The sequence below is a fragment of the Xyrauchen texanus genome, chromosome 1, assembly GCF_025860055.1.
Source record: "Xyrauchen texanus isolate HMW12.3.18 chromosome 1, RBS_HiC_50CHRs, whole genome shotgun sequence".
NCBI lineage: Eukaryota > Metazoa > Chordata > Actinopteri > Cypriniformes > Catostomidae > Xyrauchen > Xyrauchen texanus.
In genome coordinates this window covers 57,775,358-57,790,553 of record NC_068276.1, presented here as the reverse complement: position 1 = coordinate 57,790,553, position 15,196 = coordinate 57,775,358, and the positions used below count along the sequence as shown (strand labels likewise).

At 39.1% G+C, this 15,196-nt stretch overlaps 1 protein-coding gene across 6 annotated transcripts in view; it reads left to right on the top strand.

Annotated features, from left to right (window-relative positions):
* The first annotated feature begins 208 nt into the window (after positions 1 to 208).
* LOC127646116 (protein kinase C and casein kinase II substrate protein 3-like) overlaps positions 209 to 15,196 on the top strand; it is a 55,910-nt gene continuing 40,922 nt past the window's right edge. For 2 of the 6 annotated variants that reach the window (XM_052129623.1, XM_052129614.1), the window contains exons 1-2: positions 209 to 536; positions 9,489 to 9,554. The gene's annotated coding sequence lies outside the window, so the exon portion shown is untranslated. Of the gene's footprint in view, positions 537 to 9,488; positions 9,555 to 12,437; positions 12,674 to 14,951; positions 15,007 to 15,196 lie in introns of those variants that run through there. The other 4 variants (XM_052129582.1, XM_052129569.1, XM_052129577.1 and 1 more) reach the window with 4 other exon arrangements.

The window sequence follows — 15,196 nt, the reverse complement described above, 5'->3', positions numbered from 1 at the left end:
GAGTTATTTAAATTGACGCACAAGGGTTAAGACAATCTTGGTGAACCAGTCAGGAATATTGCAGCCATGAAAACCCCATCAGGTACCTCATGCGTTTAAAACATTCCCCGTTTGTTGTTTGAACCCGAAAGGGTTAACTGGTGTAATTGGATCAATGGGCATAATGCGGAGCCCCAGCATCTAATTTCATCTGCCAAGAGCTCTTCATACACGCCTGCTGCTGAAATAAACACCATGAGTTACTGTTGACGATGAGTCAGTTTTCTAAATACAACATGCTGAAAGGGTTTGTCCATCATCCAGCCTCCTGGTAAAGGTTTATGGGAGATATTATATCGCCTCGGTTGCCATGGAAGAAAAGGACTGTGTCTGAGCGGTGCCAACTTTTATTCACATGGAGCTATTCTTGCCCTGTCTTCAATTGATAAACGCAGTGTGCATGTAAATGCACGGGAGATTAACCCATTCACATCAGATTGAGTAACTCAAGAAGAGTTTTGACGATTGTTTTCGCCTGGAGAAGGTCGAAATAACGAGTAAGTGCATGGATTTGGTTGCATGTGAATCGGCTGCTGTGTATCTATATGCTGACTAAGTGATCGCGTGTACTCAATAATGCATTCAATATTTTTGTAGCGGAATTTGTTATGTAAGAACAGTTTAACTTTGGGAACAGTTAGGAAAAGCTCGTTTCTAGGTGAACTGTTCCTTTAAGAGACATATTCGGCTCAAGTATTTGTGCGACGGATTCATTCATCCTGCGTTGAATATAAAGCCAATGCACTAATGGAAATCATGTCAGCAACACGATTTGTAACATATTTGTTTAGATGAATATTTGTAAGCTTGTATTTCTTTGCCACAGAGCTCGTCTTAACATAAGAAGCATCTACATCCGTTTTCTTTGACGTTAGTACAGCCACTGGAAACCCTTGAACTTTAAAGGGATAATTCACTCAAAAATGAAAATTCATCATTTACTCACCCTCATGCCATCCCAGATGTGTATGACACAAACGAATATTTTTTAGCAGACTATCTAAGCTTTGTAGGTTCATACAATGCAAGTCAATAGGTTCAAATACTTTGAAGCTTAACAAAGCACAAAAGTAACCCAGTAGTTAAATCCATGGCTGCGTCCGAATATCTATGCTTCCCTACTATATAGTATTCCGATATGTATGCCAGTATTCCCTACTATATAGTATTCCGATATGTATGCCAGTATTCCCTACTATATAGTATTCCGATATGTATGCCAGTATTCCCTACTATATAGTATTCCGATATGTATGCCAGTATTCCCTACTATGTAGTATTCCGATATGTATGCCAGTATTCCCTACTATGTAGTATTCCGATATGTATGCCAGTATTCCCTACTATGTAGTATTCCGATATGTATGCCAGTATTCCCTACTATGTAGTATTCCGATATGTATGCCAGTATTCCCTACTATGTAGTATTCCGATATGTATGCCAGTATTCCCTACTATGTAGTATTCCGATATGTATGCCAGTATTCCCTACTATGTAGTATTCCGATATGTATGCCAGTATACCCTAATATGTAGTATCCCGATATGTATGCCAGTATTCCCTACTATATAGTATTCCGATATGTATGCCAGTATTCCCTACTATATAGTATTCCGATATGTATGCCAGTATTCCCTACTATATAGTATTCCGATATGTATGCCAGTATTCCCTACTATATAGTATTCCGATATGTATGCCAGTATTCCCTACTATATAGTATTCCGATATGTATGCCAGTATTCCCTACTATATAGTATTCCGATATGTATGCCAGTATTCCATACTATATAGTATTCCGATATGTATGCCTGTATTCCATACTATATAGTATTCCGATATGTATGCCAGTATTCCCTACTATATAGTATTCCGATATGTATGCCAGTATTCCCTACTATATAGTATTCCGATATGTATGCCAGTATTCCCTACTATATAGTATTCCGATATGTATGCCAGTATTCCCTACTATATAGTATGCCAATGGAGTAGTATTTCCGAATCCTCAGTATTAATGAAGCAGTAAGCTAAAATTGCCCGGATGACTTACTATTTCCGGTGAGATTCTGAAGTATGTATTGATTGGACACTTTACTGTCCCATAATTCCTTGGGAGCTGAGAAAACATCATGTCCAAAACGATGGATTTAAAAGAACGCCGGTCAACAGTGAGTCACACGGCTATTCTCAACTGTAAGGAAACCAAGAATGTTGTTTCATGTGCTTACATGGCGCTTGTTTAACAAAACCAGAGCACTGATTGACTCCAGCCAGGTCTCCTAAGCAACCAAATTGGCCCGGTAGCTAGGGAGGGTAGAGTCACATGGGTTAACCTCCTCGTTGTCGCTATAATGTGGTTTGCTCTTGGTGGGGCGCGTGGATGCTGGAGAATAGCGTGAAGCCTCCACACGCTATGTCTCCGCGGTAACGTGCTAGACAAGCCACGAGATAAGATGCGTGGATTGACGGTCTCAGACGCGGAGGCAACTGAGATTCATCCTTATTATTCCTTATTCAACTTATTGTGAGAAGCTTGTGGAAGGATACCCAAAACATTTGACCCAAGTTAAACAATTTAAAGGCAATTCTACCAAATACTAACAAAGCGTATGTAAACTTCTGATCCTCTGGGAATATGATAAATAATTCTCTCTACTATTATTCTGACATTTCACATTCTTAAAATAAAGTAGTGATCCTAACTGACCTAAAACAGGGAATGTTTTCTACTATTAAAGGGGTCATGACATGGGTTTTTTTATTGTATTATTATGTTCCCTTAGGTGCAATTATAGTATTAATATATTTTTTTTTTAAGAAAAACTTTTAAAATCTAGTGATTTATGACCTTTTCCCACCCTGTTTCTCATCCTCTGATTCAAACAGTCTGTTTTGGGGGCGTTTTCCATTTAAGACTTCAGTGTTAACGCCCACTGTTATGATTGGCTAACGTCAGTGCCTATGTATCAATTATTGACGCCCCCAGCCAGAACAATATGCAAGTAAACTAAGTAAAAACACTGTGATTATTCATAATGAATGAAATTGCGCTTTAAAAAGTAGTTTAAAGTTTAAAATAGATTACTTACAGTTTGCGTCGTCGTTGTTCCCAGAATAGTCGGCACGGACTTATCTTTGAGCAACAGTTTTCTGGCAAAGCCAGCATCATATTGAGATTTGTTCTCAAAACAGTCATCCTTAAAATGTACAGAACAAACGCTTAAGTTAACACTGCCGTGACTGGGACGTCCGCAAAAAATAAACTGCATCCATTTTTCCCTGACGTCTGGATCTTTCGGCAGCTTATTCAGAGGTTTTGTTTGACCACAGCCAGGAACAGCACATCTGTGTGGCATCGTAATTTTCCTGTGCACAAGTAGTCTCTGTCAGAGCTCGCTGTCCATCGACTGAACACTTGTGAGGCGCACGGCGATACTGAAATGAGCGTAGTTGTCTTGCGCTTAAAGCGTAGTTATCTTGTGCTGGAGGCGGTCATATGCAAACGCTGGTACGTCACTTCTAACCGACACGTCACTTCTAACCATGAATCCAGAACAAGCTGTATTTTGAGCTTGATTAAATAAATGATTCGTTTAGAATGGGGAGGACGTCTTAAAATATTAAACTTGCAGGACGTTTTAATGATACAAAGACCTCTTATATACCAAAAGATCAAGGCAAATTTGGTTTCTCATGTCATGACCCCTTTAAATATCAGGAATTGTTAAAAACTGAGTTTAAATGTATTTGGCTAAGGTGTGTGTATTACAATATATTACACCATCCCAACCAATGATCGTTTTGAATATATGTTCTTCTAGAATTAGGCCTGCCACTATGAAATATGGTGCTTTTGCAATTTAGGATTGTTTTACTCCACCTTTTCAAATTTCAGACAGCTCTGAATTAGTGTGGTGGTAGACTAATGGTCAGAGATCTGACGGGTCTTTGCAAAGGTGGCAGGTTCTATTCCATGAGGAAGAGAAACCCCGGACTTTTCCTGTCACTCTTGTGTCCCAGAGAACCGCTTCGGCTCCAAATGACATTGCCTTGGATAAAAGTATCTACTAAATGTCAAAAGTGCAGTAAAAGTTAAATCAGAGATGAAGCTCTGAGTTAAGTAAGGAACTGTGCTGTTTTGAATGAGGGCCAAGGGCTTCATGCTATTTTAGGAATTAGGGTTCCGCACTCTTAAGCGAAGAGAGTTGAATTGCAGCTCAGCGTGTGGTTAGCTGATCCAATTCTGCATTCATTTTTGGGCAACCTTGAAGACATTGGCTTTGCTATTCATAGACTTGTATTATTATCGTTGCTATTTTGTCCGAGACCCATGGATGCCCACTGACCTTAGACGAAACTCACTGGTGCAAACGTAGGAAACTCTCTCTGTTGATGTACGTGGTGCTGGAGAACGATGGGTGGAGAACAAAACTCTCTTTGTTTTATCCCTACGCAGGGACTCTGAGTGCTCTGAAGCTTTGAGAGCAGGGTTATACTGAGCTGTCGTCGAGCCAAATTCAGGATTCTTTGACAGATCAGTGTTCCAGGGGAAATGTGTGGAACTGCGGGTGGGAAATGTAGGGTTTGAATGATGAATGAACACCATTATTTTGATTCTGGTGGCATAAATTGGTGGCTTCGTCATCATTATAGTCTAAATGGGCCTGTCAAGAACATGTCCTGGTTGTACTGTATTTCACCCCAATTTCAAAAGCGATCAAAAAGAAAATAAACTTTTCATTAAGGAAATTTTGACTATTTTTGACTATTTTCGGGTTTTCTAAGCACATTTGCCCCCAAATGACCATAATGTGAAAATGTTCTATTCTTCATCACTATTTCGTCCTCTAAGGATATTCGTCATATGAAAAAAAATTAAATAAAAAATGTATAATTTGTTGGACATGCCAACAAGGCACGTCCAGCTGGGAGGAGGCCTCGGGGAAGAACCAGGATTAGGTGGAGAGATTACATCTCCACACTGGCCTGGGAACGCATCGGGGTCCCCCAGTCAGAGCTGGTTAATGTGGCTCGGGATAGGGAAGTTTGGGGCCCCCTGCTGGAGCAGCTGCCCCCGCGACCCGACTTCGGATAAGCGGTTGAAGATGGATGGATGTATAATTTGTTATTATTATTATTATGTCATGAATGTATTTTTTGTGCTGCCTTTAATGATAGGATGATTCTCATTAATGAACTAAAGCATTAAAGCAACAATGAGAATGAGAGTTACAAATGAGAATTAATATTGAGAATTACGGACAAACTACAGAAGAAAATACAAATAACCCAGATGCAATTTGAAGGGAGAGGGGTGAAAATGCTTGATTGTTATGAAAATATCTTTAAAGTGACAGTTCACCCCAAAATACAAATTCTGCCATTTATTACTCGCCCTCATATTGCTCCAAACCTGAATGCATTGTTCTTCTGTGGAACACAAAAGAAGGTATTTTTTTTGTGGTCCATACAATGAAAGTCAAAGAGGTCTAATGTTGTTTTAGACCCCATTGACATTCATTGAATGGACAAAAACAGTTGAAACACTCTTCTGCATATTTTCTTTTGTGTTCCGAAGAGGAAAGAAAGTCCATACAGGTTTGGAGCGAAAATGAATAAATGATCACATAATTTTCATTTTTGGGTGAACTATCCCTTTAACATTTGAGATCCATAAAGCTGTTCGACAGGGGTGTGTGTTGTCACCCTTGCTATATCTCATCGTTCTCGACAATGTGATGGAGCGCACTAACGCTGAGGCCCCGATCGCATAGTTTGCATGACCTCGGATATGCGAACGATGAATGTTTGAAACCTTGTTCTTTCAAGTCCATCAAAGCTAAACTGGAACGCCTTCAATAAAATTCAGCCAAAGTTGGACGGAAGCTTAATGTCAAGAAGACCAAACTGTTGCGGATAGGCACAAATGACACCTAGCTGCTCCTAGATATAGTTATCAAAGACTTTGAGGAATTCTGTTATGTTGAAATTAGTGGAGCGGCTGTGGCTCAGTTGGTAGAGCTGTTCATCCACTAATCACAGGGTTGGTGGTTCGAATCCCGGCCCACATGACTCCATATGCCGAAGTGTCCTTGGGCAAGACACTGAACCCCAAGTTGCTCCCAAAGGCAGACTAGCACCTTACATAGCAGCTGTGCTGCCATTGGTGTGTGAATAAGATGCAGCACTTTGAATACTGTTAAGGCTTAAAAAGACGATATATAAGTGCAGACCATGTACATCAACATGTCGCATCAACAGCCTACTTCATGCTGAGTAAGGAAGTCATCTATCATATCCAATATCCAATAACATGTCTTTGCATCTTTGATGTGTGTACAGAGTGTGCTCTGGTCTGGCTGTGAAACTTGGGGCATCACACAGCAGAACATCAAACATTTGCAAGTGTTTGTCAATAAATGCCTTCGTCGTATCCTACACATCTTCTAGCTCAACTGCATCCCAAACCAAGATCTGCTTGAGCGTACCGGCAGAAATGCAATGGCCAATGAAATCAAGAAACGTAGGTGACGATGGATTGGTTATGCCGCATCTGACTCTACAAGAAAACAGTAGAACTGCATCTGATTGGATCCCCCAAGGCAGTCGTAGACCTGGGCGACCACGCAACACATGGCACAGAACGGTAGCAAAAGAAGCCGAAGGCAAAGGCATAACATGGCGGCAAGTTAAGGCACTGTTGGACTGACGTGCTATGCTCCTCGTAGGAGCCACAGCAAGCAGGCATTGGTTTATTGAGGAGTTTTCTTTCGTTCTTTTATGAATGCTTGCAATTCTGGTATGTTTCATTGTCAAATCATTCCATGCAACGTTTGGGTTGAATCTCTTAGAATAGTCTTGCTTTGTTCGTGTAGTGAGGATTTGAACGTACTACAACTAAATGGGCTGTATGTGTGAGCAGAGCCTTGCTTCGTTACAGTGGGGTGTGTTGAGGAGGGGACAGGCGTGATGAGGTGAATGGACGTGTGCTTGGGTTTTAATTAGAGCAGCGTGTCTGAACCTGAAGGCATGCAGGAATGTGCTGTATGTCATGGGTTATGTCACATTCCATACTGCACCTTTTTTTTTTTTTTTTTTACGGGAACATGTGTAATCTCTCCAGATGTTAACGGTCTTACTTAGCAGAAGCGTGATATTTCAGCATATGTAGTGGATTAAATCCACTTATAATATTTGAGCCTATTTTTACATTTATGAATTTCAATTTCATAACAAACTTATCATATATTAATCATTTTGTGTAATTTTCAACCAAATAAAAAAAATAAAATGATTACTCTTAAAATAATTTGAGTGTAGAGTTGATATTCATTACATGCTGTCCCACACTTTCCAGCAATGTACAGTACTCGCAAAGAAAGATTGCAATAGTGCTGAAAAAAAGGGCTTAAAGTGGCTTGCACTGACTGAATGAATGTAGGCTTAATTGTTTTCAAAATTTGCAACATTTCTCATGTAGTAATATTTTAAAATTCATAACAGTGTTGGATGAGAATTGGGGGGTAAAAGTGTGAATAACTGTCATTTAAAATAATGTCACAAATTGAAAATAAATAAATAATGGCTCTAAAACTAGGCTTCATTTATAAGCTATATATACAGGATACTGTGCGTGTGTGTGTGTGTGTGTGTGTGTGTGTGTGTGTGTGTGTGTGTGTGTGTATATATATATATATATATATATACAGTACTGTGCAAAAGTCTTGTTTCACAAAAGCATTTGTCTTAAGATGGTTATTTATATCTTCAGCTTTATTGTGTCAATAGGAAATATACATGTTAGACTCCCAAACATTACTTTTGCAAATAGAGTCGAATAGAAGAACAGGGAGCCCTGCAACAGATGTCATGTCCCCCACAGAGCCCCCCACTGAACATCGTGTCAGTCTGAGATTACATAAAGAGACGGAAGCAATGTATGACTGTCTAAATAGATACAAGAACTGTGGTGAATTCTCCAAGAAGCTTGAAACATATCTAAAATCTGTATTAGGGCTTGGAAATTTCAGCAATTAATTTTTTTTGTATGACGCGTTAAAAGAACGCAATTGATGCAATATCAGTTTGTATTGTTTTACTTCCCAAAACTTCACGCTAGAGGAGAAAGTTGTTGCGAGTTGTTCCTGGCAGGCTACTCGGCCCCATATGGCAAAGATAGGGCGGGGGCGGTGTTAGGGCATCTGCTGCCTGCCAGGAACAAACCCAGCACCTTTTTGTACAATGGGTGAAATGTCCCTAACGCTTTCCCCCACCTTCTGTGGCTAAAATTGGCATATAGAATTTTTAGGAAGTACACACTTGACTCATGCACTTCATTGCACAGAAACTGATTGTGTGGAGCAGTGCACGCTTATTCATTACACGCGACACATGTCCCGGGATAATAAACGTGAATGGATTGACAATGTGGAGAATGGAGACTTTACCCGCAAGTGGTGAACCAGGCATGCGAGAGATACGGGCAAGCTATATGTGTATACAAATACTTGTATAAAAGATTAAAACCTATAATCAAATTATCTATAGTCTAATGATCTCTATCTGCCAAAAAAGTACAAGAAGTATATATTTAAATAATAAAATAAATGATGACTAACCATTTTCTTGCAAGTTCTTTGAGACGAAGTATAAAGTAAATATGGTATATTTATGATTCGTTTTTTTAAAATGTATCTTAGCATAATTAATCACAGAAAACTTTTTACATTTTTGTAATCGATTTACAGCCCTAATATACAGTGTGTGTATATATAATAAAATGGAATAAACCGACAAAATAATAAATGGAATAAAGTAGGTCCAGGACATTTTCTTGACCGGTTTCGTGAGAATCACCTCTAAACGGTCACTTTTTAATATCCATGTGCATATTGTGCAAACGTTACCAGGTTTATTACTGCACCTGCTTTACATGATCATGACAGGAGTTGAAAGATATGCAGTGAAAACCATAGTAAGTAATTTTAATAAACAAGTTTCCACATTTGCAATGTGTCTTTTGGCTATAGTTTTGAAACAATAGTGTTTTAACTATTTTGGAACAATGCCTTGCCTCTTCAGTTAACAACAAACTGAGCAATTAGTCAAAAGCATTATCTGTGTTAATCGATAGGATGTAATTCACAGATGCAAGAGCTTAACTTGAATATTCCTTGAATGATTTGTTTTGATTGACTTTTGACAAGGTCTTGTTTTGAGGTCAGTTGTGGAGTGTCATGGTGTTTTCCAGTGTCCCCATGACTGCCTCTTCAAGTCTTCAATGTGTGGCATTTCACTCTCCATCTCAGAATGTGCCACCTTTGAGTGCCTGGGATTATATTAACCTGCTGCTTTCTTTACTGTACTGAGATCTTAACAGGACCAGAAGACCCTCTCAGCAACTTACATCTGCTTACTAAAACCTAACATCTCCTTCCTCTCACAGGGCCACTGAAGAGGTTGTATCCCTGGGCAAAGCACCACTTATTTCTAATATTCTTCCCTGCTTTGGGTAAGTAACTCAGTTTTGTGCATTTTCGTCTATTTTTGCAACGGAACGCCATGCTATGTCTCTACTAAGCCTTGTCCCAAACGAGGCACTATACGCTTATGCACTTACAATAAACTATATGCACGCAGCATAGTGCATTCATTTTCAAAGTGTATTGTCTCATTCGCCATTTAACAGCTGATGGAAGTGACCTTTCAGACGCATGTGCTGTGTTGCTGTTAGCTTTAGCGCATTAGCCAACCTCAGTTCAACACTTGTATCTCAAACAATGTACATATTAGCATTTAACTTGCATTATTAAGGTGCTGTCTTCACTGAAGTTTTGCTGGTTGCCACATTCTCCATTATTTACAATTGTTTTGTCAGACCAGAGAAACATTCCAGGGCTTTTATACGAAAAGTCACTGCTGGTCCAATCAAATTATTGTGATGCATCATTTATTGATGGCAAATGAGACGCACATTAAATGTTATTTTAAATGCATTTAATTATTATTTTACACAAACCTATTTTACACTATTTACCTAAAATTCACAAATTATTGTATCCGTTGACAAGGCTGTCAGCCAAGTGGACAAAGATGCAGGCCAATGCTGATAATTTCAAAATGGTCAATTATTTGCTGATTAAATGGCCTCTACCAATCACTAATCTCTTTACAATTTCAGTCCTCTTGTGTTATATGATTTCCCTCATGATAAATAGAAACCATGTTGTTTGCTGATTGCAGAGGAGCTGTATTTCTCTGGAACGAGTATGCTTGGATTTATGTGTATTGTGGAGCTGAAATATGGTGGACGCTCTTCAGTCTTGTATACATTCATCAGATTAATGACTGCAAGTTTCCAGTAGAGCTTATGCAAGTTTCCAGCCCCTCCTTTCCCATGGCCTCATTCTGCTGAATCGGAAGCCATTGTTTCATGGTTCTTTGGAAGCAGATTATCCAGTGTTTGTGCAATGCGTTTTCTGACCCCTTATTCAACGATATTCTTCATATCTACTACGAAGCCTGACATGATGTTTGGACCTTTTATAGCTCCAAACATCACAAAGGAACAGCGCAATCTGTGACCAAATGACTCCAGTGTTTAAATCCTTGTCTTCAGAGACGATATAGTAGGTGTGGATGAGAAACGGCTCAATTTAAGTCCATTCTTTGCTCTAAATCTCCATTTTCACTTTTACATCTGAAAGTCACTTGTGGTGGCAAAGTTTCACCTTCACGTCTGAAAGTGAAAGTAAAAGTGGAGATTTAGAGTACAAGTTTTACTTGCATTTTATGGACCTACAGAGCTGAGATATTTTCTAAAAATCTTCCGCTTCTGTGTTCTGCTGAAAAAAGTCATAGGCTGCACATCTGGGATGGCATGAGGGTGAGAATTTTCATTTTTGGGTGAATTATCATTTTAGTTATTTTGGGATTTGTGCATACTCAAATGTGGTGCGGAAAGTTACACCTACCAGCATTATGTTAATGATACCAAAGCTAATTGTTTAATGACCGCATGTGTCAAATGTGAATATGCAGAAGTGCGAATGACATTTGAGAGCAGGATAGATGATTATCAGTGACTTAAAGACGTCAGTTTCTGTCTGCGGCAAAAATGCTTTTAAAAGATAAAATTGCCCCAATATTCTGAATGCTGGTGCAAAAATGTCGCTCATTATTAATTCTTCTGTTTGTTTGTTTTATTTATACCATCTGATGTAGTTCTTAATCTTCCATTAGTTATACTGTGCATATTATGGCATATATGAGTTGACGTTGATTTAATGTTTAGTATAAGAGGTCATAAATTCTTAAGTTAATGAATTAGTTCGTTAATGAATTGATTAAATTGATGCTAATGGATGAGACCATAGGAAGTTTGATTTAACACATAAAAATATCACATGGCATCAAAAGACTTGAATAAACTTGTATTTACTACTTTTTTTTTTACTGTACTTTAATGTAAATTTTGGAGCTTGACTTCAATCTTTTCATTTGTGTTCCAATGAACAAAGAAGGTCATTAGGTGAGTAAACAGAATTAACTTTTTTTGGGTGAACTATTCCTTTAAAACAGTATCCCATACGATCTTGCTTGAATAAAGATGGTTTCATATACTGACACGTACAAACCACTTTATGTACACCTACTTATTCATGCGATTATCTAATCAGCCAATCATGTGGCAGCAGTGCAGTGCATACAATCATGCAAAATGAGGGTCAGGAGCTTCAGTTAATGTTCACATCAACCATCAGAATGGGGAAAAATGTGGTCTCAGTGATTTGTAGTCTGGCATGATTTTTGGGGTGCAAGATGGGCTGGTTTGATTATTTCTGTAACTGCTGATCTCCTGGCATTTTCACGCACAACATTCTCTAGAATTTACTCAGAATGGTGCCAAAAACAAACATAAAAATCCAGTGAGCGGCAGTTCTGTGGACGGAAATGCCTTGTTGATGGGAGAGGTCAAGGGAGAATGGCCAGACTGGTTCAAGTTAACAGAAAGGCTACGGTAACTCTGATAACCCCTATGTACAATTTTAGTACAAATTTAGAACGCACAACACGTCGAACCTTGAGGCAGATGGACTACGACAGAAGACCACGTCGGTTTCCTCTTCTGTCAGCCAAGAACAGAAAGCCAGGTATGTATTAGGGAACCAAAGAAGTTTTTTTTTATTTAATTTTATTTTATTTTTTTTATACTGAACTAGCCTGAAAGACTTTAGCACTGATCTGGTAAAAAAACAAGAGTCAATGACCTATGAAATGTCAACATCCCCAAATGCAGAGCCATAGTCCCTGATAGGGCCTCTGACACTGCTTTAGTCTCTGAGCAACTCATGTAACAAATTGGAGGCGGCATTTAAACAGAGTTTAGCAAATCTGTGTCTTCATGAGGAAAGGGGGTGCCCGGTCAAAGCGGTTGCACTAGATTACAAATAACATGTATGATTGACCATCTGCTGCTGTCTATTTTTTGACTGGGCTGAATTCTGCAGCATATCTCCAAATGATATACATCTGAATCATTGCAAAAATGCAGTGCAGTACACATGTTTGAGCCTTTTCAACATGATCTTACGGATGACTGGGAACTGTTCCAGCACAAAGGAATTTCAAGTAAGTCCCATGCAAAGTTGACGGAGGTTTGTCAATGTCAAGGAAATGTACCTAGTTTAATCAGTAATCATGTTTCACAAAGTTTGTACTTTTACTCTCGGGAAGCTGGTTTAGTTACCTATTTCTTAAGGTTTCTTTACTCCAGTGTGGGCCTGTTAATATGATTATGCCACATTGTTCTGTAATGCGTTTCGAAGGTCACGGCAGCATAGTTGGGCTAAGGCAAGCTTCACTACTGATTTGATGTTCATTCTTAGAGTTGGGGTTTATGGTTAGGGAAAACCTAACCCTAAGTATTAAACTTCGGCATGTACATTTTCTTGCATCGTTTGTGCGACAGACGTGAATTGTACCTCAAATTGCGAAGGTTGTTGAGGATAGGTGTGTTATTGCTTATCTAAATTATTTGAAGTAATGTTTTTTTTTTTTCCTGGCAGACAGTAAAACGGGCTGAAAGTTCAATAGACTTGCATTGAAGGAATGACTGGAGGCATAGGGGAGACCGGGGTTAGTTGTAACACTTTTTACTCCAGTGAATCTCATTTACATTTATGCATTTGGCAGACGCTTTTATCCAAAGCGACTTACAGTGCACTTATTACAGGGACAATCCCCCTGGAGCAACCTGGAGTTAAGTGCCTTGCTCAAGGACACAATGGTGGTGGCTGTGGGGATCAAACCAGCAACCTTCTGATTAACGGTTATGTGCTTTAGCCCACTACACCACCACCACTCCTCTAAAAAAGCTACGGAAAATTTTTAACGCTTTTGCCCAGTAAAAAAAAAATACAATTGTGAAGCACTAAACAATTCATTAAAAACACTAATGGAAGAGGTATTGTGCAAAAATATTAAAATATTGTTTTGGCCAACAATTTACTTGAAGTTCAGTCATGAGACTATGCATGGCTCAAGCTGACAGGGTAATTAAAAAAAATATAAATAGGTTAACCAATCGGCTCTCATGGTGTAAGATGATAGGTCCTTTGACATGTAATCAGTTAGCCAATCAACGTGCATCCTCTCTCTTTGCATAACATTAAAATTGCTCAGTTTCACTGCAGCGTACTGCGAGAGTTTTTCTTTAAACCCTCCTCCTCCCTAGCTCCACAGGTCTAGATTGGCTACATGGGGATTGTATGTATTTGTACTTGTGCAATACAGCATATCTTGTGCATGTCTAATTGTGCAGCAGCATGTCCACTGTGTACGTTCTAGATGTAGCAGTTGTTTGTATTTGCTCTGCATCAGCATGACAGATGTAGTCTGCCAAGACCAAAATCATATCAATATGTCATACTCTCATTTAAAGGGATAGTTCACCCAAAAATGAAAATTCTCATCATTTTCTCACCCTCATGCTATACTAGATGTGTATGACTTTCTTTCATCAGCAGAATACAAACAAAGATTTTTAGAAGAATATCTCAGCTCTGTAGATCCATTCAATGCAAGTGAATGGTGATCAGACCCTTGTAGCTCCAATAATCACATAAAGGAAACATAGAAACTACATTTTAGATTTATGCATTTGGCAAACGCTATTATCCAAAGCGACTTACAGTAAGCTTATTACTAAGCAACCTGGAGTTAAGTGCCTTGCTCAAGGACACAGTGGTGATGGCTGTGGGGACCAAACCTGGCAACCTTACCAGTCCTGTGTTTTAGCTCACTATGTCACCACCACTTAGACTCCAATGGTTAAATCTTAAGACTCCTAAAGAAATGGGTTTAAACACTGGAGTCTTATGAAGCGATATACTAGTTTTTTAAACACTACATCTTCACTTTCACTTTTACATCCTGAAAGTCAAATGTGGTGCATGAAAAGGAACTCATCTGAAAGTGAAAGTGGAGATTTAGAGTAAAAAAGGACTTCAATATTGTTCTGTTTCTCACCCACACCTATTATATTGCTTCTGAAGATATGGATTTAAACACTGCCGTCTTATGGATTACTTTTGTGTTTCCTTTTTTAAAAATGTTGGACACAGCCATGTAATTACAGACATCGTGGATCTCCATGGGAGTGCTGAGCTCTTTTACATTCGATGTGGTGGACCTAACCAGAAGCACTGCTCTCCAGCACAATAGCACACTGCAACAATGAAAAGGGGGACCACACTCCTCCCTGCTAGTATTTCAGTTTAACTGTTCTAGGATCTCCGTGAACATGTTCATTGTGTTGATTTTACCTGTTGCTAGGCTCTTTTAGCCATGCCCCTAACTGATGGCCTACAAATGGAAGAGGGTTAATAGGATGTGCTTCTCCCTCTAGCTCGGCAGGATCTCGGGGGATTCTGCAGTTCAACACATCACAGCTGCTTGCTGCTGTAAGTACAGTGCGGTATGCTCCGTGGGAATGGGTGTGGCTCGCTCCTTCAAAGCCTTTGCACATTGTTGGGAACAGGGTCAGAAATTAAGCAGGGCTCAGTGCCAAGATGCCAATGAAAGTTATCAAAAAGCCTCATGTATTTAAAATGTTCCCTGCAGTGAAGTGCTTTGATATGTTTCTATATAAAC